Below are 22,345 nucleotides of genomic sequence, written 5' to 3'. Positions count from 1 at the left end.
GCGAACTCAGTCAAGGGGTTCAAGAGAGGCCCGGATGTCTTCCTGGAGCGTAACAATATTGTATCTTGCAGTTATTAGGTTCTTTAGAAGGACGTAGATCTGGGGATTTCTTCTGACGGAATATAGGCTGAACTGGACGGACAAATGTCTTTTTTCGGCCTTGCTAACTACAGCTCTGGCAAAAATTAAGAGACCACTGCAAAATCTTCAGTTTGTCTTAATTTTCTCTTTATAGGTATATTTTTGAGTAAAATGTAAATTGCTCTTATATTCTATAAACTACTGACAACATGTCTTCGAATTTCCAAGCACTAAATTTTGTACTTATTTTCAGAAAATGAAAAATGGTCAAAATAGCAAAAAAAATGCAGTGCTTGCAGACCTCAAATAATGCTACGAAAACAAGTTCATAATTATTTAGAAACAACAATACTAATGTTTTATCTCAGGAAGAGTTCAGAAATCAATATTTTGTGGAATAACCATGATTTTTAATCACAGCTTTCATGTGTCTTGGCATGCTTTCCACCAGTCTTTCACACTGCTTTTGGGTGACATTATGCCACTCCTGGTACAAAAATTTAAGCAGTTCTTCTTTGTTTGATGGCTTGTGACTATCCATCTTCCTCACATTCAAGAGGTTTTCAATGGGGTTCAGGTTTGGAGATTGGGCTGGCCATGACAGCGATTTGAGCTAGTGTTCCTTCATCCACACGTTGGTTTACCTAGCCGTGTGGCATGGTGCATTGTTCTGCTGGAAAAGCCAGTCCTCAGAGTTGGGGAACGTTTCCTGAGCAGAAGGAATCAACTATTTTTCCAGGATAACCTTGTATGTGGCTTGATTCACATGTCCTTCGCAAAGATTAACCTGCCCAATTCAAGCCTGGAAATTATGATTTTTGTGGAACTAGAGCAAGTCCAAAAAGGGGCAACAAAATTTAGTAACGGGATGGAAGAATTACGGTACCCAGCGAGATTATCAATGTAGAGAGCCCGGATAGCTCAGTCGGTAGAGCATCAGACTTTTAATCTGAGGGTCCAGGGTTCAAGTCCCTGTTCGGGCGTAAGGTTTTAATAAATGGTAATGTTATAGGTAATAGGTGAGGTCATCATGTGGGTACAATGTGGGTGCAATGTGGGTGCAACAACTACAATACCCAGAGAGATTAGCAAAAAAGTATTATTTTGTCTAGAAACTGAGGGGTGATCTCATAACCATGTATAAGTATATAAGGGGACAATACAAATATCTCTCCGAGGATCTGTTTATACCAAGGAAGGTGACGGTCACAAGGGGGCATTCTCTGCATCTGGAGGAGAGAAGGTTTTTCCACCAACATAGAAAAGGATTCTTTACTGGTAGGGCAGGGAGAATCTGGAATTCCTTGTCTGAGGAGGTGGGGATGGCGAACTCAGTCAAGGGGTTCAAGAGAGGCCCGGATGTCTTCCTGGAGCGTAACAATATTGTATCTTGCAGTTATTAGGTTCTTTAGAAGGACGTAGATCTGGGGATTTCTTCTGACGGAATATAGGCTGAACTGGACGGACAAATGTCTTTTTTCGGCCTTGCTAACTACAGCTCTGGCAAAAATTAAGAGACCACTGCAAAATCTTCAGTTTGTCTTAATTTTCTCTTTATAGGTATATTTTTGAGTAAAATGTAAATTGCTCTTATATTCTATAAACTACTGACAACATGTCTTCGAATTTCCAAGCACTAAATTTTGTACTTATTTTCAGAAAATGAAAAATGGTCAAAATAGCAAAAAAAATGCAGTGCTTGCAGACCTCAAATAATGCTACGAAAACAAGTTCATAATTATTTAGAAACAACAATACTAATGTTTTATCTCAGGAAGAGTTCAGAAATCAATATTTTGTGGAATAACCATGATTTTTAATCACAGCTTTCATGTGTCTTGGCATGCTTTCCACCAGTCTTTCACACTGCTTTTGGGTGACATTATGCCACTCCTGGTACAAAAATTTAAGCAGTTCTTCTTTGTTTGATGGCTTGTGACTATCCATCTTCCTCACATTCAAGAGGTTTTCAATGGGGTTCAGGTTTGGAGATTGGGCTGGCCATGACAGCGATTTGAGCTAGTGTTCCTTCATCCACACGTTGGTTTACCTAGCCGTGTGGCATGGTGCATTGTTCTGCTGGAAAAGCCAGTCCTCAGAGTTGGGGAACGTTTCCTGAGCAGAAGGAATCAACTATTTTTCCAGGATAACCTTGTATGTGGCTTGATTCACATGTCCTTCGCAAAGATTAACCTGCCCAATTCAAGCCTGGAAATTATGATTTTTGTGGAACTAGAGCAAGTCCAAAAAGGGGCAACAAAATTTAGTAACGGGATGGAAGAATTACGGTACCCAGCGAGATTATCAATGTAGAGAGCCCGGATAGCTCAGTCGGTAGAGCATCAGACTTTTAATCTGAGGGTCCAGGGTTCAAGTCCCTGTTCGGGCGTAAGGTTTTAATAAATGGTAATGTTATAGGTAATAGGTGAGGTCATCATGTGGGTGCAACAACTACAATACCCAGAGAGATTAGCAAAAAAGTATTATTTTGTCTAGAAACTGAGGGGTGATCTCATAACCATGTATAAGTATATAAGGGGACAATACAAATATCTCTCCGAGGATCTGTTTATACCAAGGAAGGTGACGGTCACAAGGGGGCATTCTCTGCATCTGGAGGAGAGAAGGTTTTTCCACCAACATAGAAAAGGATTCTTTACTGGTAGGGCAGGGAGAATCTGGAATTCCTTGTCTGAGGAGGTGGGGATGGCGAACTCAGTCAAGGGGTTCAAGAGAGGCCCGGATGTCTTCCTGGAGCGTAACAATATTGTATCTTGCAGTTATTAGGTTCTTTAGAAGGACGTAGATCTGGGGATTTCTTCTGACGGAATATAGGCTGAACTGGACGGACAAATGTCTTTTTTCGGCCTTGCTAACTACAGCTCTGGCAAAAATTAAGAGACCACTGCAAAATCTTCAGTTTGTCTTAATTTTCTCTTTATAGGTATATTTTTGAGTAAAATGTAAATTGCTCTTATATTCTATAAACTACTGACAACATGTCTTCGAATTTCCAAGCACTAAATTTTGTACTTATTTTCAGAAAATGAAAAATGGTCAAAATAGCAAAAAAAATGCAGTGCTTGCAGACCTCAAATAATGCTACGAAAACAAGTTCATAATTATTTAGAAACAACAATACTAATGTTTTATCTCAGGAAGAGTTCAGAAATCAATATTTTGTGGAATAACCATGATTTTTAATCACAGCTTTCATGTGTCTTGGCATGCTTTCCACCAGTCTTTCACACTGCTTTTGGGTGACATTATGCCACTCCTGGTACAAAAATTTAAGCAGTTCTTCTTTGTTTGATGGCTTGTGACTATCCATCTTCCTCACATTCAAGAGGTTTTCAATGGGGTTCAGGTTTGGAGATTGGGCTGGCCATGACAGCGATTTGAGCTAGTGTTCCTTCATCCACACGTTGGTTTACCTAGCCGTGTGGCATGGTGCATTGTTCTGCTGGAAAAGCCAGTCCTCAGAGTTGGGGAACGTTTCCTGAGCAGAAGGAATCAACTGTTTTTCCAGGATAACCTTGTATGTGGCTTGATTCACATGTCCTTCGCAAAGATTAACCTGCCCAATTCAAGCCTGGAAATTATGATTTTTGTGGAACTAGAGCAAGTCCAAAAAGGGGCAACAAAATTTAGTAACGGGATGGAAGAATTACGGTACCCAGCGAGATTATCAATGTAGAGAGCCCGGATAGCTCAGTCGGTAGAGCATCAGACTTTTAATCTGAGGGTCCAGGGTTCAAGTCCCTGTTCGGGCGTAAGGTTTTAATAAATGGTAATGTTATAGGTAATAGGTGAGGTCATCATGTGGGTGCAACAACTACAATACCCAGAGAGATTAGCAAAAAAGTATTATTTTGTCTAGAAACTGAGGGGTGATCTCATAACCATGTATAAGTATATAAGGGGACAATACAAATATCTCTCCGAGGATCTGTTTATACCAAGGAAGGTGACGGTCACAAGGGGGCATTCTCTGCATCTGGAGGAGAGAAGGTTTTTCCACCAACATAGAAAAGGATTCTTTACTGGTAGGGCAGGGAGAATCTGGAATTCCTTGTCTGAGGAGGTGGGGATGGCGAACTCAGTCAAGGGGTTCAAGAGAGGCCCGGATGTCTTCCTGGAGCGTAACAATATTGTATCTTGCAGTTATTAGGTTCTTTAGAAGGACGTAGATCTGGGGATTTCTTCTGACGGAATATAGGCTGAACTGGACGGACAAATGTCTTTTTTCGGCCTTGCTAACTACAGCTCTGGCAAAAATTAAGAGACCACTGCAAAATCTTCAGTTTGTCTTAATTTTCTCTTTATAGGTATATTTTTGAGTAAAATGTAAATTGCTCTTATATTCTATAAACTACTGACAACATGTCTTCGAATTTCCAAGCACTAAATTTTGTACTTATTTTCAGAAAATGAAAAATGGTCAAAATAGCAAAAAAAATGCAGTGCTTGCAGACCTCAAATAATGCTACGAAAACAAGTTCATAATTATTTAGAAACAACAATACTAATGTTTTATCTCAGGAAGAGTTCAGAAATCAATATTTTGTGGAATAACCATGATTTTTAATCACAGCTTTCATGTGTCTTGGCATGCTTTCCACCAGTCTTTCACACTGCTTTTGGGTGACATTATGCCACTCCTGGTACAAAAATGTAAGCAGTTCTTCTTTGTTTGATGGCTTGTGACTATCCATCTTCCTCACATTCAAGAGGTTTTCAATGGGGTTCAGGTTTGGAGATTGGGCTGGCCATGACAGCGATTTGAGCTAGTGTTCCTTCATCCACACGTTGGTTTACCTAGCCGTGTGGCATGGTGCATTGTTCTGCTGGAAAAGCCAGTCCTCAGAGTTGGGGAACGTTTCCTGAGCAGAAGGAATCAACTATTTTTCCAGGATAACCTTGTATGTGGCTTGATTCACATGTCCTTCGCAAAGATTAACCTGCCCAATTCAAGCCTGGAAATTATGATTTTTGTGGAACTAGAGCAAGTCCAAAAAGGGGCAACAAAATTTAGTAACGGGATGGAAGAATTACGGTACCCAGCGAGATTATCAATGTAGAGAGCCCGGATAGCTCAGTCGGTAGAGCATCAGACTTTTAATCTGAGGGTCCAGGGTTCAAGTCCCTGTTCGGGCGTAAGGTTTTAATAAATGGTAATGTTATAGGTAATAGGTGAGGTCATCATGTGGGTGCAACAACTACAATACCCAGAGAGATTAGCAAAAAAGTATTATTTTGTCTAGAAACTGAGGGGTGATCTCATAACCATGTATAAGTATATAAGGGGACAATACAAATATCTCTCCGAGGATCTGTTTATACCAAGGAAGGTGACGGTCACAAGGGGGCATTCTCTGCATCTGGAGGAGAGAAGGTTTTTCCACCAACATAGAAAAGGATTCTTTACTGGTAGGGCAGGGAGAATCTGGAATTCCTTGTCTGAGGAGGTGGGGATGGCGAACTCAGTCAAGGGGTTCAAGAGAGGCCCGGATGTCTTCCTGGAGCGTAACAATATTGTATCTTGCAGTTATTAGGTTCTTTAGAAGGACGTAGATCTGGGGATTTCTTCTGACGGAATATAGGCTGAACTGGACGGACAAATGTCTTTTTTCGGCCTTGCTAACTACAGCTCTGGCAAAAATTAAGAGACCACTGCAAAATCTTCAGTTTGTCTTAATTTTCTCTTTATAGGTATATTTTTGAGTAAAATGTAAATTGCTCTTATATTCTATAAACTACTGACAACATGTCTTCGAATTTCCAAGCACTAAATTTTGTACTTATTTTCAGAAAATGAAAAATGGTCAAAATAGCAAAAAAAATGCAGTGCTTGCAGACCTCAAATAATGCTACGAAAACAAGTTCATAATTATTTAGAAACAACAATACTAATGTTTTATCTCAGGAAGAGTTCAGAAATCAATATTTTGTGGAATAACCATGATTTTTAATCACAGCTTTCATGTGTCTTGGCATGCTTTCCACCAGTCTTTCACACTGCTTTTGGGTGACATTATGCCACTCCTGGTACAAAAATTTAAGCAGTTCTTCTTTGTTTGATGGCTTGTGACTATCCATCTTCCTCACATTCAAGAGGTTTTCAATGGGGTTCAGGTTTGGAGATTGGGCTGGCCATGACAGCGATTTGAGCTAGTGTTCCTTCATCCACACGTTGGTTTACCTAGCCGTGTGGCATGGTGCATTGTTCTGCTGGAAAAGCCAGTCCTCAGAGTTGGGGAACGTTTCCTGAGCAGAAGGAATCAACTATTTTTCCAGGATAACCTTGTATGTGGCTTGATTCACATGTCCTTCGCAAAGATTAACCTGCCCAATTCAAGCCTGGAAATTATGATTTTTGTGGAACTAGAGCAAGTCCAAAAAGGGGCAACAAAATTTAGTAACGGGATGGAAGAATTACGGTACCCAGCGAGATTATCAATGTAGAGAGCCCGGATAGCTCAGTCGGTAGAGCATCAGACTTTTAATCTGAGGGTCCAGGGTTCAAGTCCCTGTTCGGGCGTAAGGTTTTAATAAATGGTAATGTTATAGGTAATAGGTGAGGTCATCATGGGGGTACAATGTGGGTGCAATGTGGGTGCAACAACTACAATACCCAGAGAGATTAGCAAAAAAGTATTATTTTGTCTAGAAACTGAGGGGTGATCTCATAACCATGTATAAGTATATAAGGGGACAATACAAATATCTCTCCGAGGATCTGTTTATACCAAGGAAGGTGACGGTCACAAGGGGGCATTCTCTGCATCTGGAGGAGAGAAGGTTTTTCCACCAACATAGAAAAGGATTCTTTACTGGTAGGGCAGGGAGAATCTGGAATTCCTTGTCTGAGGAGGTGGGGATGGCGAACTCAGTCAAGGGGTTCAAGAGAGGCCCGGATGTCTTCCTGGAGCGTAACAATATTGTATCTTGCAGTTATTAGGTTCTTTAGAAGGACGTAGATCTGGGGATTTCTTCTGACGGAATATAGGCTGAACTGGACGGACAAATGTCTTTTTTCGGCCTTGCTAACTACAGCTCTGGCAAAAATTAAGAGACCACTGCAAAATCTTCAGTTTGTCTTAATTTTCTCTTTATAGGTATATTTTTGAGTAAAATGTAAATTGCTCTTATATTCTATAAACTACTGACAACATGTCTTCGAATTTCCAAGCACTAAATTTTGTACTTATTTTCAGAAAATGAAAAATGGTCAAAATAGCAAAAAAAATGCAGTGCTTGCAGACCTCAAATAATGCTACGAAAACAAGTTCATAATTATTTAGAAACAACAATACTAATGTTTTATCTCAGGAAGAGTTCAGAAATCAATATTTTGTGGAATAACCATGATTTTTAATCACAGCTTTCATGTGTCTTGGCATGCTTTCCACCAGTCTTTCACACTGCTTTTGGGTGACATTATGCCACTCCTGGTACAAAAATTTAAGCAGTTCTTCTTTGTTTGATGGCTTGTGACTATCCATCTTCCTCACATTCAAGAGGTTTTCAATGGGGTTCAGGTTTGGAGATTGGGCTGGCCATGACAGCGATTTGAGCTAGTGTTCCTTCATCCACACGTTGGTTTACCTAGCCGTGTGGCATGGTGCATTGTTCTGCTGGAAAAGCCAGTCCTCAGAGTTGGGGAACGTTTCCTGAGCAGAAGGAATCAACTATTTTTCCAGGATAACCTTGTATGTGGCTTGATTCACATGTCCTTCGCAAAGATTAACCTGCCCAATTCAAGCCTGGAAATTATGATTTTTGTGGAACTAGAGCAAGTCCAAAAAGGGGCAACAAAATTTAGTAACGGGATGGAAGAATTACGGTACCCAGCGAGATTATCAATGTAGAGAGCCCGGATAGCTCAGTCGGTAGAGCATCAGACTTTTAATCTGAGGGTCCAGGGTTCAAGTCCCTGTTCGGGCGTAAGGTTTCAATAAATGGTAATGTTATAGGTAATAGGTGAGGTCATCATGTGGGTACAATGTGGGTGCAATGTGGGTGCAACAACTACAATACCCAGAGAGATTAGCAAAAAAGTATTATTTTGTCTAGAAACTGAGGGGTGATCTCATAACCATGTATAAGTATATAAGGGGACAATACAAATATCTCTCCGAGGATCTGTTTATACCAAGGAAGGTGACGGTCACAAGGGGGCATTCTCTGCATCTGGAGGAGAGAAGGTTTTTCCACCAACATAGAAAAGGATTCTTTACTGGTAGGGCAGGGAGAATCTGGAATTCCTTGTCTGAGGAGGTGGGGATGGCGAACTCAGTCAAGGGGTTCAAGAGAGGCCCGGATGTCTTCCTGGAGCGTAACAATATTGTATCTTGCAGTTATTAGGTTCTTTAGAAGGACGTAGATCTGGGGATTTCTTCTGACGGAATATAGGCTGAACTGGACGGACAAATGTCTTTTTTCGGCCTTGCTAACTACAGCTCTGGCAAAAATTAAGAGACCACTGCAAAATCTTCAGTTTGTCTTAATTTTCTCTTTATAGGTATATTTTTGAGTAAAATGTAAATTGCTCTTATATTCTATAAACTACTGACAACATGTCTTCGAATTTCCAAGCACTAAATTTTGTACTTATTTTCAGAAAATGAAAAATGGTCAAAATAGCAAAAAAAATGCAGTGCTTGCAGACCTCAAATAATGCTACGAAAACAAGTTCATAATTATTTAGAAACAACAATACTAATGTTTTATCTCAGGAAGAGTTCAGAAATCAATATTTTGTGGAATAACCATGATTTTTAATCACAGCTTTCATGTGTCTTGGCATGCTTTCCACCAGTCTTTCACACTGCTTTTGGGTGACATTATGCCACTCCTGGTACAAAAATTTAAGCAGTTCTTCTTTGTTTGATGGCTTGTGACTATCCATCTTCCTCACATTCAAGAGGTTTTCAATGGGGTTCAGGTTTGGAGATTGGGCTGGCCATGACAGCGATTTGAGCTAGTGTTCCTTCATCCACACGTTGGTTTACCTAGCCGTGTGGCATGGTGCATTGTTCTGCTGGAAAAGCCAGTCCTCAGAGTTGGGGAACGTTTCCTGAGCAGAAGGAATCAACTATTTTTCCAGGATAACCTTGTATGTGGCTTGATTCACATGTCCTTCGCAAAGATTAACCTGCCCAATTCAAGCCTGGAAATTATGATTTTTGTGGAACTAGAGCAAGTCCAAAAAGGGGCAACAAAATTTAGTAACGGGATGGAAGAATTACGGTACCCAGCGAGATTATCAATGTATAGAGCCCGGATAGCTCAGTCGGTAGAGCATCAGACTTTTAATCTGAGGGTCCAGGGTTCAAGTCCCTGTTCGGGCGTAAGGTTTTAATAAATGGTAATGTTATAGGTAATAGGTGAGGTCATCATGTGGGTGCAACAACTACAATACCCAGAGAGATTAGCAAAAAAGTATTATTTTGTCTAGAAACTGAGGGGTGATCTCATAACCATGTATAAGTATATAAGGGGACAATACAAATATCTCTCCGAGGATCTGTTTATACCAAGGAAGGTGACGGTCACAAGGGGGCATTCTCTGCATCTGGAGGAGAGAAGGTTTTTCCACCAACATAGAAAAGGATTCTTTACTGGTAGGGCAGGGAGAATCTGGAATTCCTTGTCTGAGGAGGTGGGGATGGCGAACTCAGTCAAGGGGTTCAAGAGAGGCCCGGATGTCTTCCTGGAGCGTAACAATATTGTATCTTGCAGTTATTAGGTTCTTTAGAAGGACGTAGATCTGGGGATTTCTTCTGACGGAATATAGGCTGAACTGGACGGACAAATGTCTTTTTTCGGCCTTGCTAACTACAGCTCTGGCAAAAATTAAGAGACCACTGCAAAATCTTCAGTTTGTCTTAATTTTCTCTTTATAGGTATATTTTTGAGTAAAATGTAAATTGCTCTTATATTCTATAAACTACTGACAACATGTCTTCGAATTTCCAAGCACTAAATTTTGTACTTATTTTCAGAAAATGAAAAATGGTCAAAATAGCAAAAAAAATGCAGTGCTTGCAGACCTCAAATAATGCTACGAAAACAAGTTCATAATTATTTAGAAACAACAATACTAATGTTTTATCTCAGGAAGAGTTCAGAAATCAATATTTTGTGGAATAACCATGATTTTTAATCACAGCTTTCATGTGTCTTGGCATGCTTTCCACCAGTCTTTCACACTGCTTTTGGGTGACATTATGCCACTCCTGGTACAAAAATTTAAGCAGTTCTTCTTTGTTTGATGGCTTGTGACTATCCATCTTCCTCACATTCAAGAGGTTTTCAATGGGGTTCAGGTTTGGAGATTGGGCTGGCCATGACAGCGATTTGAGCTAGTGTTCCTTCATCCACACGTTGGTTTACCTAGCCGTGTGGCATGGTGCATTGTTCTGCTGGAAAAGCCAGTCCTCAGAGTTGGGGAACGTTTCCTGAGCAGAAGGAATCAACTATTTTTCCAGGATAACCTTGTATGTGGCTTGATTCACATGTCCTTCGCAAAGATTAACCTGCCCAATTCAAGCCTGGAAATTATGATTTTTGTGGAACTAGAGCAAGTCCAAAAAGGGGCAACAAAATTTAGTAACGGGATGGAAGAATTACGGTACCCAGCGAGATTATCAATGTAGAGAGCCCGGATAGCTCAGTCGGTAGAGCATCAGACTTTTAATCTGAGGGTCCAGGGTTCAAGTCCCTGTTCGGGCGTAAGGTTTTAATAAATGGTAATGTTATAGGTAATAGGTGAGGTCATCATGTGGGTGCAACAACTACAATACCCAGAGAGATTAGCAAAAAAGTATTATTTTGTCTAGAAACTGAGGGGTGATCTCATAACCATGTATAAGTATATAAGGGGACAATACAAATATCTCTCCGAGGATCTGTTTATACCAAGGAAGGTGACGGTCACAAGGGGGCATTCTCTGCATCTGGAGGAGAGAAGGTTTTTCCACCAACATAGAAAAGGATTCTTTACTGGTAGGGCAGGGAGAATCTGGAATTCCTTGTCTGAGGAGGTGGGGATGGCGAACTCAGTCAAGGGGTTCAAGAGAGGCCCGGATGTCTTCCTGGAGCGTAACAATATTGTATCTTGCAGTTATTAGGTTCTTTAGAAGGACGTAGATCTGGGGATTTCTTCTGACGGAATATAGGCTGAACTGGACGGACAAATGTCTTTTTTCGGCCTTGCTAACTACAGCTCTGGCAAAAATTAAGAGACCACTGCAAAATCTTCAGTTTGTCTTAATTTTCTCTTTATAGGTATATTTTTGAGTAAAATGTAAATTGCTCTTATATTCTATAAACTACTGACAACATGTCTTCGAATTTCCAAGCACTAAATTTTGTACTTATTTTCAGAAAATGAAAAATGGTCAAAATAGCAAAAAAAATGCAGTGCTTGCAGACCTCAAATAATGCTACGAAAACAAGTTCATAATTATTTAGAAACAACAATACTAATGTTTTATCTCAGGAAGAGTTCAGAAATCAATATTTTGTGGAATAACCATGATTTTTAATCACAGCTTTCATGTGTCTTGGCATGCTTTCCACCAGTCTTTCACACTGCTTTTGGGTGACATTATGCCACTCCTGGTACAAAAATTTAAGCAGTTCTTCTTTGTTTGATGGCTTGTGACTATCCATCTTCCTCACATTCAAGAGGTTTTCAATGGGGTTCAGGTTTGGAGATTGGGCTGGCCATGACAGCGATTTGAGCTAGTGTTCCTTCATCCACACGTTGGTTTACCTAGCCGTGTGGCATGGTGCATTGTTCTGCTGGAAAAGCCAGTCCTCAGAGTTGGGGAACGTTTCCTGAGCAGAAGGAATCAACTATTTTTCCAGGATAACCTTGTATGTGGCTTGATTCACATGTCCTTCGCAAAGATTAACCTGCCCAATTCAAGCCTGGAAATTATGATTTTTGTGGAACTAGAGCAAGTCCAAAAAGGGGCAACAAAATTTAGTAACGGGATGGAAGAATTACGGTACCCAGCGAGATTATCAATGTAGAGAGCCCGGATAGCTCAGTCGGTAGAGCATCAGACTTTTAATCTGAGGGTCCAGGGTTCAAGTCCCTGTTCGGGCGTAAGGTTTTAATAAATGGTAATGTTATAGGTAATAGGGACAATACAAATATCTCTCCGAGGATCTGTTTATACCAAGGAAGGTGACGGTCACAAGGGGGCATTCTCTGCATCTGGAGGAGAGAAGGTTTTTCCACCAACATAGAAAAGGATTCTTTACTGGTAGGGCAGGGAGAATCTGGAATTCCTTGTCTGAGGAGGTGGGGATGGCGAACTCAGTCAAGGGGTTCAAGAGAGGCCCGGATGTCTTCCTGGAGCGTAACAATATTGTATCTTGCAGTTATTAGGTTCTTTAGAAGGACGTAGATCTGGGGATTTCTTCTGACGGAATATAGGCTGAACTGGACGGACAAATGTCTTTTTTCGGCCTTGCTAACTACAGCTCTGGCAAAAATTAAGAGACCACTGCAAAATCTTCAGTTTGTCTTAATTTTCTCTTTATAGGTATATTTTTGAGTAAAATGTAAATTGCTCTTATATTCTATAAACTACTGACAACATGTCTTCGAATTTCCAAGCACTAAATTTTGTACTTATTTTCAGAAAATGAAAAATGGTCAAAATAGCAAAAAAAATGCAGTGCTTGCAGACCTCAAATAATGCTACGAAAACAAGTTCATAATTATTTAGAAACAACAATACTAATGTTTTATCTCAGGAAGAGTTCAGAAATCAATATTTTGTGGAATAACCATGATTTTTAATCACAGCTTTCATGTGTCTTGGCATGCTTTCCACCAGTCTTTCACACTGCTTTTGGGTGACATTATGCCACTCCTGGTACAAAAATTTAAGCAGTTCTTCTTTGTTTGATGGCTTGTGACTATCCATCTTCCTCACATTCAAGAGGTTTTCAATGGGGTTCAGGTTTGGAGATTGGGCTGGCCATGACAGCGATTTGAGCTAGTGTTCCTTCATCCACACGTTGGTTTACCTAGCCGTGTGGCATGGTGCATTGTTCTGCTGGAAAAGCCAGTCCTCAGAGTTGGGGAACGTTTCCTGAGCAGAAGGAATCAACTATTTTTCCAGGATAACCTTGTATGTGGCTTGATTCACATGTCCTTCGCAAAGATTAACCTGCCCAATTCAAGCCTGGAAATTATGATTTTTGTGGAACTAGAGCAAGTCCAAAAAGGGGCAACAAAATTTAGTAACGGGATGGAAGAATTACGGTACCCAGCGAGATTATCAATGTAGAGAGCCCGGATAGCTCAGTCGGTAGAGCATCAGACTTTTAATCTGAGGGTCCAGGGTTCAAGTCCCTGTTCGGGCGTAAGGTTTCAATAAATGGTAATGTTATAGGTAATAGGTGAGGTCATCATGTGGGTACAATGTGGGTGCAATGTGGGTGCAACAACTACAATACCCAGAGAGATTAGCAAAAAAGTATTATTTTGTCTAGAAACTGAGGGGTGATCTCATAACCATGTATAAGTATATAAGGGGACAATACAAATATCTCTCCGAGGATCTGTTTATACCAAGGAAGGTGACGGTCACAAGGGGGCATTCTCTGCATCTGGAGGAGAGAAGGTTTTTCCACCAACATAGAAAAGGATTCTTTACTGGTAGGGCAGGGAGAATCTGGAATTCCTTGTCTGAGGAGGTGGGGATGGCGAACTCAGTCAAGGGGTTCAAGAGAGGCCCGGATGTCTTCCTGGAGCGTAACAATATTGTATCTTGCAGTTATTAGGTTCTTTAGAAGGACGTAGATCTGGGGATTTCTTCTGACGGAATATAGGCTGAACTGGACGGACAAATGTCTTTTTTCGGCCTTGCTAACTACAGCTCTGGCAAAAATTAAGAGACCACTGCAAAATCTTCAGTTTGTCTTAATTTTCTCTTTATAGGTATATTTTTGAGTAAAATGTAAATTGCTCTTATATTCTATAAACTACTGACAACATGTCTTCGAATTTCCAAGCACTAAATTTTGTACTTATTTTCAGAAAATGAAAAATGGTCAAAATAGCAAAAAAAATGCAGTGCTTGCAGACCTCAAATAATGCTACGAAAACAAGTTCATAATTATTTAGAAACAACAATACTAATGTTTTATCTCAGGAAGAGTTCAGAAATCAATATTTTGTGGAATAACCATGATTTTTAATCACAGCTTTCATGTGTCTTGGCATGCTTTCCACCAGTCTTTCACACTGCTTTTGGGTGACATTATGCCACTCCTGGTACAAAAATTTAAGCAGTTCTTCTTTGTTTGATGGCTTGTGACTATCCATCTTCCTCACATTCAAGAGGTTTTCAATGGGGTTCAGGTTTGGAGATTGGGCTGGCCATGACAGCGATTTGAGCTAGTGTTCCTTCATCCACACGTTGGTTTACCTAGCCGTGTGGCATGGTGCATTGTTCTGCTGGAAAAGCCAGTCCTCAGAGTTGGGGAACGTTTCCTGAGCAGAAGGAATCAACTATTTTTCCAGGATAACCTTGTATGTGGCTTGATTCACATGTCCTTCGCAAAGATTAACCTGCCCAATTCAAGCCTGGAAATTATGATTTTTGTGGAACTAGAGCAAGTCCAAAAAGGGGCAACAAAATTTAGTAACGGGATGGAAGAATTACGGTACCCAGCGAGATTATCAATGTAGTCCCTGTTCGGGCGTAAGGTTTTAATAAATGGTAATGTTATAGGTAATAGGTGAGGTCATCATGTGGGTGCAACAACTACAATACCCAGAGAGATTAGCAAAAAAGTATTATTTTGTCTAGAAACTGAGGGGTGATCTCATAACCATGTATAAGTATATAAGGGGACAATACAAATATCTCTCCGAGGATCTGTTTATACCAAGGAAGGTGACGGTCACAAGGGGGCATTCTCTGCATCTGGAGGAGAGAAGGTTTTTCCACCAACATAGAAAAGGATTCTTTACTGGTAGGGCAGGGAGAATCTGGAATTCCTTGTCTGAGGAGGTGGGGATGGCGAACTCAGTCAAGGGGTTCAAGAGAGGCCCGGATGTCTTCCTGGAGCGTAACAATATTGTATCTTGCAGTTATTAGGTTCTTTAGAAGGACGTAGATCTGGGGATTTCTTCTGACGGAATATAGGCTGAACTGGACGGACAAATGTCTTTTTTCGGCCTTGCTAACTACAGCTCTGGCAAAAATTAAGAGACCACTGCAAAATCTTCAGTTTGTCTTAATTTTCTCTTTATAGGTATATTTTTGAGTAAAATGTAAATTGCTCTTATATTCTATAAACTACTGACAACATGTCTTCGAATTTCCAAGCACTAAATTTTGTACTTATTTTCAGAAAATGAAAAATGGTCAAAATAGCAAAAAAAATGCAGTGCTTGCAGACCTCAAATAATGCTACGAAAACAAGTTCATAATTATTTAGAAACAACAATACTAATGTTTTATCTCAGGAAGAGTTCAGAAATCAATATTTTGTGGAATAACCATGATTTTTAATCACAGCTTTCATGTGTCTTGGCATGCTTTCCACCAGTCTTTCACACTGCTTTTGGGTGACATTATGCCACTCCTGGTACAAAAATGTAAGCAGTTCTTCTTTGTTTGATGGCTTGTGACTATCCATCTTCCTCACATTCAAGAGGTTTTCAATGGGGTTCAGGTTTGGAGATTGGGCTGGCCATGACAGCGATTTGAGCTAGTGTTCCTTCATCCACACGTTGGTTTACCTAGCCGTGTGGCATGGTGCATTGTTCTGCTGGAAAAGCCAGTCCTCAGAGTTGGGGAACGTTTCCTGAGCAGAAGGAATCAACTATTTTTCCAGGATAACCTTGTATGTGGCTTGATTCACATGTCCTTCGCAAAGATTAACCTGCCCAATTCAAGCCTGGAAATTATGATTTTTGTGGAACTAGAGCAAGTCCAAAAAGGGGCAACAAAATTTAGTAACGGGATGGAAGAATTACGGTACCCAGCGAGATTATCAATGTAGAGAGCCCGGATAGCTCAGTCGGTAGAGCATCAGACTTTTAATCTGAGGGTCCAGGGTTCAAGTCCCTGTTCGGGCGTAAGGTTTTAATAAATGGTAATGTTATAGGTAATAGGTGAGGTCATCATGGGGGTACAATGTGGGTGCAATGTGGGTGCAACAACTACAATACCCAGAGAGATTAGCAAAAAAGTATTATTTTGTCTAGAAACTGAGGGGTGATCTCATAACCATGTATAAGTATATAAGGGGACAATACAAATATCTCTCCGAGGATCTGTTTATACCAAGGAAGGTGACGGTCACAAGGGGGCATTCTCTGCATCTGGAGGAGAGAAGGTTTTTCCACCAACATAGAAAAGGATTCTTTACTGGTAGGGCAGGGAGAATCTGGAATTCCTTGTCTGAGGAGGTGGGGATGGCGAACTCAGTCAAGGGGTTCAAGAGAGGCCCGGATGTCTTCCTGGAGCGTAACAATATTGTATCTTGCAGTTATTAGGTTCTTTAGAAGGACGTAGATCTGGGGATTTCTTCTGACGGAATATAGGCTGAACTGGACGGACAAATGTCTTTTTTCGGCCTTGCTAACTACAGCTCTGGCAAAAATTAAGAGACCACTGCAAAATCTTCAGTTTGTCTTAATTTTCTCTTTATAGGTATATTTTTGAGTAAAATGTAAATTGCTCTTATATTCTATAAACTACTGACAACATGTCTTCGAATTTCCAAGCACTAAATTTTGTACTTATTTTCAGAAAATGAAAAATGGTCAAAATAGCAAAAAAAATGCAGTGCTTGCAGACCTCAAATAATGCTACGAAAACAAGTTCATAATTATTTAGAAACAACAATACTAATGTTTTATCTCAGGAAGAGTTCAGAAATCAATATTTTGTGGAATAACCATGATTTTTAATCACAGCTTTCATGTGTCTTGGCATGCTTTCCACCAGTCTTTCACACTGCTTTTGGGTGACATTATGCCACTCCTGGTACAAAAATTTAAGCAGTTCTTCTTTGTTTGATGGCTTGTGACTATCCATCTTCCTCACATTCAAGAGGTTTTCAATGGGGTTCAGGTTTGGAGATTGGGCTGGCCATGACAGCGATTTGAGCTAGTGTTCCTTCATCCACACGTTGGTTTACCTAGCCGTGTGGCATGGTGCATTGTTCTGCTGGAAAAGCCAGTCCTCAGAGTTGGGGAACGTTTCGTGAGCAGAAGGAATCAACTATTTTTCCAGGATAACCTTGTATGTGGCTTGATTCACATGTCCTTCGCAAAGATTAACCTGCCCAATTCAAGCCTGGAAATTATGATTTTTGTGGAACTAGAGCAAGTCCAAAAAGGGGCAAGAAAATTTAGTAACGGGATGGAAGAATTACGGTACCCAGCGAGATTATCAATGTAGAGAGCCCGGATAGCTCAGTCGGTAGAGCATCAGACTTTTAATCTGAGGGTCCAGGGTTCAAGTCCCTGTTCGGGCGTAAGGTTTTAATAAATGGTAATGTTATAGGTAATAGGTGAGGTCATCATGTGGGTGCAACAACTACAATACCCAGAGAGATTAGCAAAAAAGTATTATTTTGTCTAGAAACTGAGGGGTGATCTCATAACCATGTATAAGTATATAAGGGGACAATACAAATATCTCTCCGAGGATCTGTTTATACCAAGGAAGGTGACGGTCACAAGGGGGCATTCTCTGCATCTGGAGGAGAGAAGGTTTTTCCACCAACATAGAAAAGGATTCTTTACTGGTAGGGCAGGGAGAATCTGGAATTCCTTGTCTGAGGAGGTGGGGATGGCGAACTCAGTCAAGGGGTTCAAGAGAGGCCCGGATGTCTTCCTGGAGCGTAACAATATTGTATCTTGCAGTTATTAGGTTCTTTAGAAGGACGTAGATCTGGGGATTTCTTCTGACGGAATATAGGCTGAACTGGACGGACAAATGTCTTTTTTCGGCCTTGCTAACTACAGCTCTGGCAAAAATTAAGAGACCACTGCAAAATCTTCAGTTTGTCTTAATTTTCTCTTTATAGGTATATTTTTGAGTAAAATGTAAATTGCTCTTATATTCTATAAACTACTGACAACATGTCTTCGAATTTCCAAGCACTAAATTTTGTACTTATTTTCAGAAAATGAAAAATGGTCAAAATAGCAAAAAAAATGCAGTGCTTGCAGACCTCAAATAATGCTACGAAAACAAGTTCATAATTATTTAGAAACAACAATACTAATGTTTTATCTCAGGAAGAGTTCAGAAATCAATATTTTGTGGAATAACCATGATTTTTAATCACAGCTTTCATGTGTCTTGGCATGCTTTCCACCAGTCTTTCACACTGCTTTTGGGTGACATTATGCCACTCCTGGTACAAAAATTTAAGCAGTTCTTCTTTGTTTGATGGCTTGTGACTATCCATCTTCCTCACATTCAAGAGGTTTTCAATGGGGTTCAGGTTTGGAGATTGGGCTGGCCATGACAGCGATTTGAGCTAGTGTTCCTTCATCCACACGTTGGTTTACCTAGCCGTGTGGCATGGTGCATTGTTCTGCTGGAAAAGCCAGTCCTCAGAGTTGGGGAACGTTTCCTGAGCAGAAGGAATCAACTATTTTTCCAGGATAACCTTGTATGTGGCTTGATTCACATGTCCTTCGCAAAGATTAACCTGCCCAATTCAAGCCTGGAAATTATGATTTTTGTGGAACTAGAGCAAGTCCAAAAAGGGGCAACAAAATTTAGTAACGGGATGGAAGAATTACGGTACCCAGCGAGATTATCAATGTAGAGAGCCCGGATAGCTCAGTCGGTAGAGCATCAGACTTTTAATCTGAGGGTCCAGGGTTCAAGTCCCTGTTCGGGCGTAAGGTTTCAATAAATGGTAATGTTATAGGTAATAGGTGAGGTCATCATGTGGGTACAATGTGGGTGCAATGTGGGTGCAACAACTACAATACCCAGAGAGATTAGCAAAAAAGTATTATTTTGTCTAGAAACTGAGGGGTGATCTCATAACCATGTATAAGTATATAAGGGGACAATACAAATATCTCTCCGAGGATCTGTTTATACCAAGGAAGGTGACGGTCACAAGGGGGCATTCTCTGCATCTGGAGGAGAGAAGGTTTTTCCACCAACATAGAAAAGGATTCTTTACTGGTAGGGCAGGGAGAATCTGGAATTCCTTGTCTGAGGAGGTGGGGATGGCGAACTCAGTCAAGGGGTTCAAGAGAGGCCCGGATGTCTTCCTGGAGCGTAACAATATTGTATCTTGCAGTTATTAGGTTCTTTAGAAGGACGTAGATCTGGGGATTTCTTCTGACGGAATATAGGCTGAACTGGACGGACAAATGTCTTTTTTCGGCCTTGCTAACTACAGCTCTGGCAAAAATTAAGAGACCACTGCAAAATCTTCAGTTTGTCTTAATTTTCTCTTTATAGGTATATTTTTGAGTAAAATGTAAATTGCTCTTATATTCTATAAACTACTGACAACATGTCTTCGAATTTCCAAGCACTAAATTTTGTACTTATTTTCAGAAAATGAAAAATGGTCAAAATAGCAAAAAAAATGCAGTGCTTGCAGACCTCAAATAATGCTACGAAAACAAGTTCATAATTATTTAGAAACAACAATACTAATGTTTTATCTCAGGAAGAGTTCAGAAATCAATATTTTGTGGAATAACCATGATTTTTAATCACAGCTTTCATGTGTCTTGGCATGCTTTCCACCAGTCTTTCACACTGCTTTTGGGTGACATTATGCCACTCCTGGTACAAAAATTTAAGCAGTTCTTCTTTGTTTGATGGCTTGTGACTATCCATCTTCCTCACATTCAAGAGGTTTTCAATGGGGTTCAGGTTTGGAGATTGGGCTGGCCATGACAGCGATTTGAGCTAGTGTTCCTTCATCCACACGTTGGTTTACCTAGCCGTGTGGCATGGTGCATTGTTCTGCTGGAAAAGCCAGTCCTCAGAGTTGGGGAACGTTTCGTGAGCAGAAGGAATCAACTATTTTTCCAGGATAACCTTGTATGTGGCTTGATTCACATGTCCTTCGCAAAGATTAACCTGCCCAATTCAAGCCTGGAAATTATGATTTTTGTGGAACTAGAGCAAGTCCAAAAAGGGGCAAGAAAATTTAGTAACGGGATGGAAGAATTACGGTACCCAGCGAGATTATCAATGTAGAGAGCCCGGATAGCTCAGTCGGTAGAGCATCAGACTTTTAATCTGAGGGTCCAGGGTTCAAGTCCCTGTTCGGGCGTAAGGTTTTAATAAATGGTAATGTTATAGGTAATAGGTGAGGTCATCATGTGGGTACAATGTGGGTGCAACAACTACAATACCCAGAGAGATTAGCAAAAAAGTATTATTTTGTCTAGAAACTGAGGGGTGATCTCATAACCATGTATAAGTATATAAGGGGACAATACAAATATCTCTCCGAGGATCTGTTTATACCAAGGAAGGTGACGGTCACAACTGAGGGGTGATCTCATAACCATGTATAAGTATATAAGGGGACAATACAAATATCTCTCCGAGGATCTGTTTATACCAAGGAAGGTGACGGTCACAAGGGGGCATTCTCTGCATCTGGAGGAGAGAAGGTTTTTCCACCAACATAGAAAAGGATTCTTTACTGGTAGGGCAGGGAGAATCTGGAATTCCTTGTCTGAGGAGGTGGGGATGGCGAACTCAGTCAAGGGGTTCAAGAGAGGCCCGGATGTCTTCCTGGAGCGTAACAATATTGTATCTTGCAGTTATTAGGTTCTTTAGAAGGACGTAGATCTGGGGATTTCTTCTGACGGAATATAGGCTGAACTGGACGGACAAATGTCTTTTTTCGGCCTTGCTAACTACAGCTCTGGCAAAAATTAAGAGACCACTGCAAAATCTTCAGTTTGTCTTAATTTTCTCTTTATAGGTATATTTTTGAGTAAAATGTAAATTGCTCTTATATTCTATAAACTACTGACAACATGTCTTCGAATTTCCAAGCACTAAATTTTGTACTTATTTTCAGAAAATGAAAAATGGTCAAAATAGCAAAAAAAATGCAGTGCTTGCAGACCTCAAATAATGCTACGAAAACAAGTTCATAATTATTTAGAAACAACAATACTAATGTTTTATCTCAGGAAGAGTTCAGAAATCAATATTTTGTGGAATAACCATGATTTTTAATCACAGCTTTCATGTGTCTTGGCATGCTTTCCACCAGTCTTTCACACTGCTTTTGGGTGACATTATGCCACTCCTGGTACAAAAATTTAAGCAGTTCTTCTTTGTTTGATGGCTTGTGACTATCCATCTTCCTCACATTCAAGAGGTTTTCAATGGGGTTCAGGTTTGGAGATTGGGCTGGCCATGACAGCGATTTGAGCTAGTGTTCCTTCATCCACACGTTGGTTTACCTAGCCGTGTGGCATGGTGCATTGTTCTGCTGGAAAAGCCAGTCCTCAGAGTTGGGGAACGTTTCCTGAGCAGAAGGAATCAACTATTTTTCCAGGATAACCTTGTATGTGGCTTGATTCACATGTCCTTCGCAAAGATTAACCTGCCCAATTCAAGCCTGGAAATTATGATTTTTGTGGAACTAGAGCAAGTCCAAAAAGGGGCAACAAAATTTAGTAACGGGATGGAAGAATTACGGTACCCAGCGAGATTATCAATGTATATAGCCCGGATAGCTCAGTCGGTAGAGCATCAGACTTTTAATCTGAGGGTCCAGGGTTCAAGTCCCTGTTCGGGCGTAAGGTTTTAATAAATGGTAATGTTATAGGTAATAGGTGAGGTCATCATGTGGGTGCAACAACTACAATACCCAGAGAGATTAGCAAAAAAGTATTATTTTGTCTAGAAACTGAGGGGTGATCTCATAACCATGTATAAGTATATAAGGGGACAATACAAATATCTCTCCGAGGATCTGTTTATACCAAGGAAGGTGACGGTCACAAGGGGGCATTCTCTGCATCTGGAGGAGAGAAGGTTTTTCCACCAACATAGAAAAGGATTCTTTACTGGTAGGGCAGGGAGAATCTGGAATTCCTTGTCTGAGGAGGTGGGGATGGCGAACTCAGTCAAGGGGTTCAAGAGAGGCCCGGATGTCTTCCTGGAGCGTAACAATATTGTATCTTGCAGTTATTAGGTTCTTTAGAAGGACGTAGATCTGGGGATTTCTTCTGACGGAATATAGGCTGAACTGG

At 40.5% G+C, this 22,345-nt stretch overlaps 15 non-coding genes across 15 annotated transcripts; all 15 read left to right on the top strand.

Annotated features, from left to right (window-relative positions):
- Positions 1-991: 991 nt before the first annotated feature.
- TRNAK-UUU (transfer RNA lysine (anticodon UUU)) lies at positions 992-1,064 on the top strand. The gene has a single exon. It is a non-coding gene; the product is annotated as a tRNA-Lys (tRNA).
- Positions 1,065-2,397: 1,333 nt separating this feature from the next.
- On the top strand, positions 2,398-2,470 carry TRNAK-UUU (transfer RNA lysine (anticodon UUU)). Its single transcript has one exon. It is a non-coding gene; the product is annotated as a tRNA-Lys (tRNA).
- Positions 2,471-3,781: 1,311 nt separating this feature from the next.
- On the top strand, positions 3,782-3,854 carry TRNAK-UUU (transfer RNA lysine (anticodon UUU)). Its single transcript has one exon. It is a non-coding gene; the product is annotated as a tRNA-Lys (tRNA).
- A 1,311-nt stretch (positions 3,855-5,165) lies between these two features.
- Positions 5,166-5,238, top strand: TRNAK-UUU (transfer RNA lysine (anticodon UUU)). Its single transcript has one exon. It is a non-coding gene; the product is annotated as a tRNA-Lys (tRNA).
- A 1,311-nt stretch (positions 5,239-6,549) lies between these two features.
- Positions 6,550-6,622, top strand: TRNAK-UUU (transfer RNA lysine (anticodon UUU)). Its single transcript has one exon. It is a non-coding gene; the product is annotated as a tRNA-Lys (tRNA).
- Positions 6,623-7,955: 1,333 nt separating this feature from the next.
- Positions 7,956-8,028, top strand: TRNAK-UUU (transfer RNA lysine (anticodon UUU)). Its single transcript has one exon. It is a non-coding gene; the product is annotated as a tRNA-Lys (tRNA).
- A 1,333-nt stretch (positions 8,029-9,361) lies between these two features.
- Positions 9,362-9,434, top strand: TRNAK-UUU (transfer RNA lysine (anticodon UUU)). Its single transcript has one exon. It is a non-coding gene; the product is annotated as a tRNA-Lys (tRNA).
- A 1,311-nt stretch (positions 9,435-10,745) lies between these two features.
- On the top strand, positions 10,746-10,818 carry TRNAK-UUU (transfer RNA lysine (anticodon UUU)). Its single transcript has one exon. It is a non-coding gene; the product is annotated as a tRNA-Lys (tRNA).
- Positions 10,819-12,129: 1,311 nt separating this feature from the next.
- On the top strand, positions 12,130-12,202 carry TRNAK-UUU (transfer RNA lysine (anticodon UUU)). The gene has a single exon. It is a non-coding gene; the product is annotated as a tRNA-Lys (tRNA).
- A 1,198-nt stretch (positions 12,203-13,400) lies between these two features.
- TRNAK-UUU (transfer RNA lysine (anticodon UUU)) lies at positions 13,401-13,473 on the top strand. Its single transcript has one exon. It is a non-coding gene; the product is annotated as a tRNA-Lys (tRNA).
- A 2,655-nt stretch (positions 13,474-16,128) lies between these two features.
- On the top strand, positions 16,129-16,201 carry TRNAK-UUU (transfer RNA lysine (anticodon UUU)). The gene has a single exon. It is a non-coding gene; the product is annotated as a tRNA-Lys (tRNA).
- A 1,333-nt stretch (positions 16,202-17,534) lies between these two features.
- On the top strand, positions 17,535-17,607 carry TRNAK-UUU (transfer RNA lysine (anticodon UUU)). Its single transcript has one exon. It is a non-coding gene; the product is annotated as a tRNA-Lys (tRNA).
- A 1,311-nt stretch (positions 17,608-18,918) lies between these two features.
- TRNAK-UUU (transfer RNA lysine (anticodon UUU)) lies at positions 18,919-18,991 on the top strand. Its single transcript has one exon. It is a non-coding gene; the product is annotated as a tRNA-Lys (tRNA).
- Positions 18,992-20,324: 1,333 nt separating this feature from the next.
- TRNAK-UUU (transfer RNA lysine (anticodon UUU)) lies at positions 20,325-20,397 on the top strand. Its single transcript has one exon. It is a non-coding gene; the product is annotated as a tRNA-Lys (tRNA).
- Positions 20,398-21,816: 1,419 nt separating this feature from the next.
- Positions 21,817-21,889, top strand: TRNAK-UUU (transfer RNA lysine (anticodon UUU)). The gene has a single exon. It is a non-coding gene; the product is annotated as a tRNA-Lys (tRNA).
- The last annotated feature ends 456 nt before the right edge of the window (positions 21,890-22,345 follow it).

This window comes from Dendrobates tinctorius, unplaced genomic scaffold (genome assembly GCF_039654945.1).
Source record: "Dendrobates tinctorius isolate UK_male_01 unplaced genomic scaffold, ASM3965494v1 ptg000099l, whole genome shotgun sequence".
Lineage (NCBI taxonomy): Eukaryota > Metazoa > Chordata > Amphibia > Anura > Dendrobatidae > Dendrobates > Dendrobates tinctorius.
Note: the sequence above shows the minus strand (reverse complement) of the source record. Positions and strands in the feature narration are given on the sequence as shown.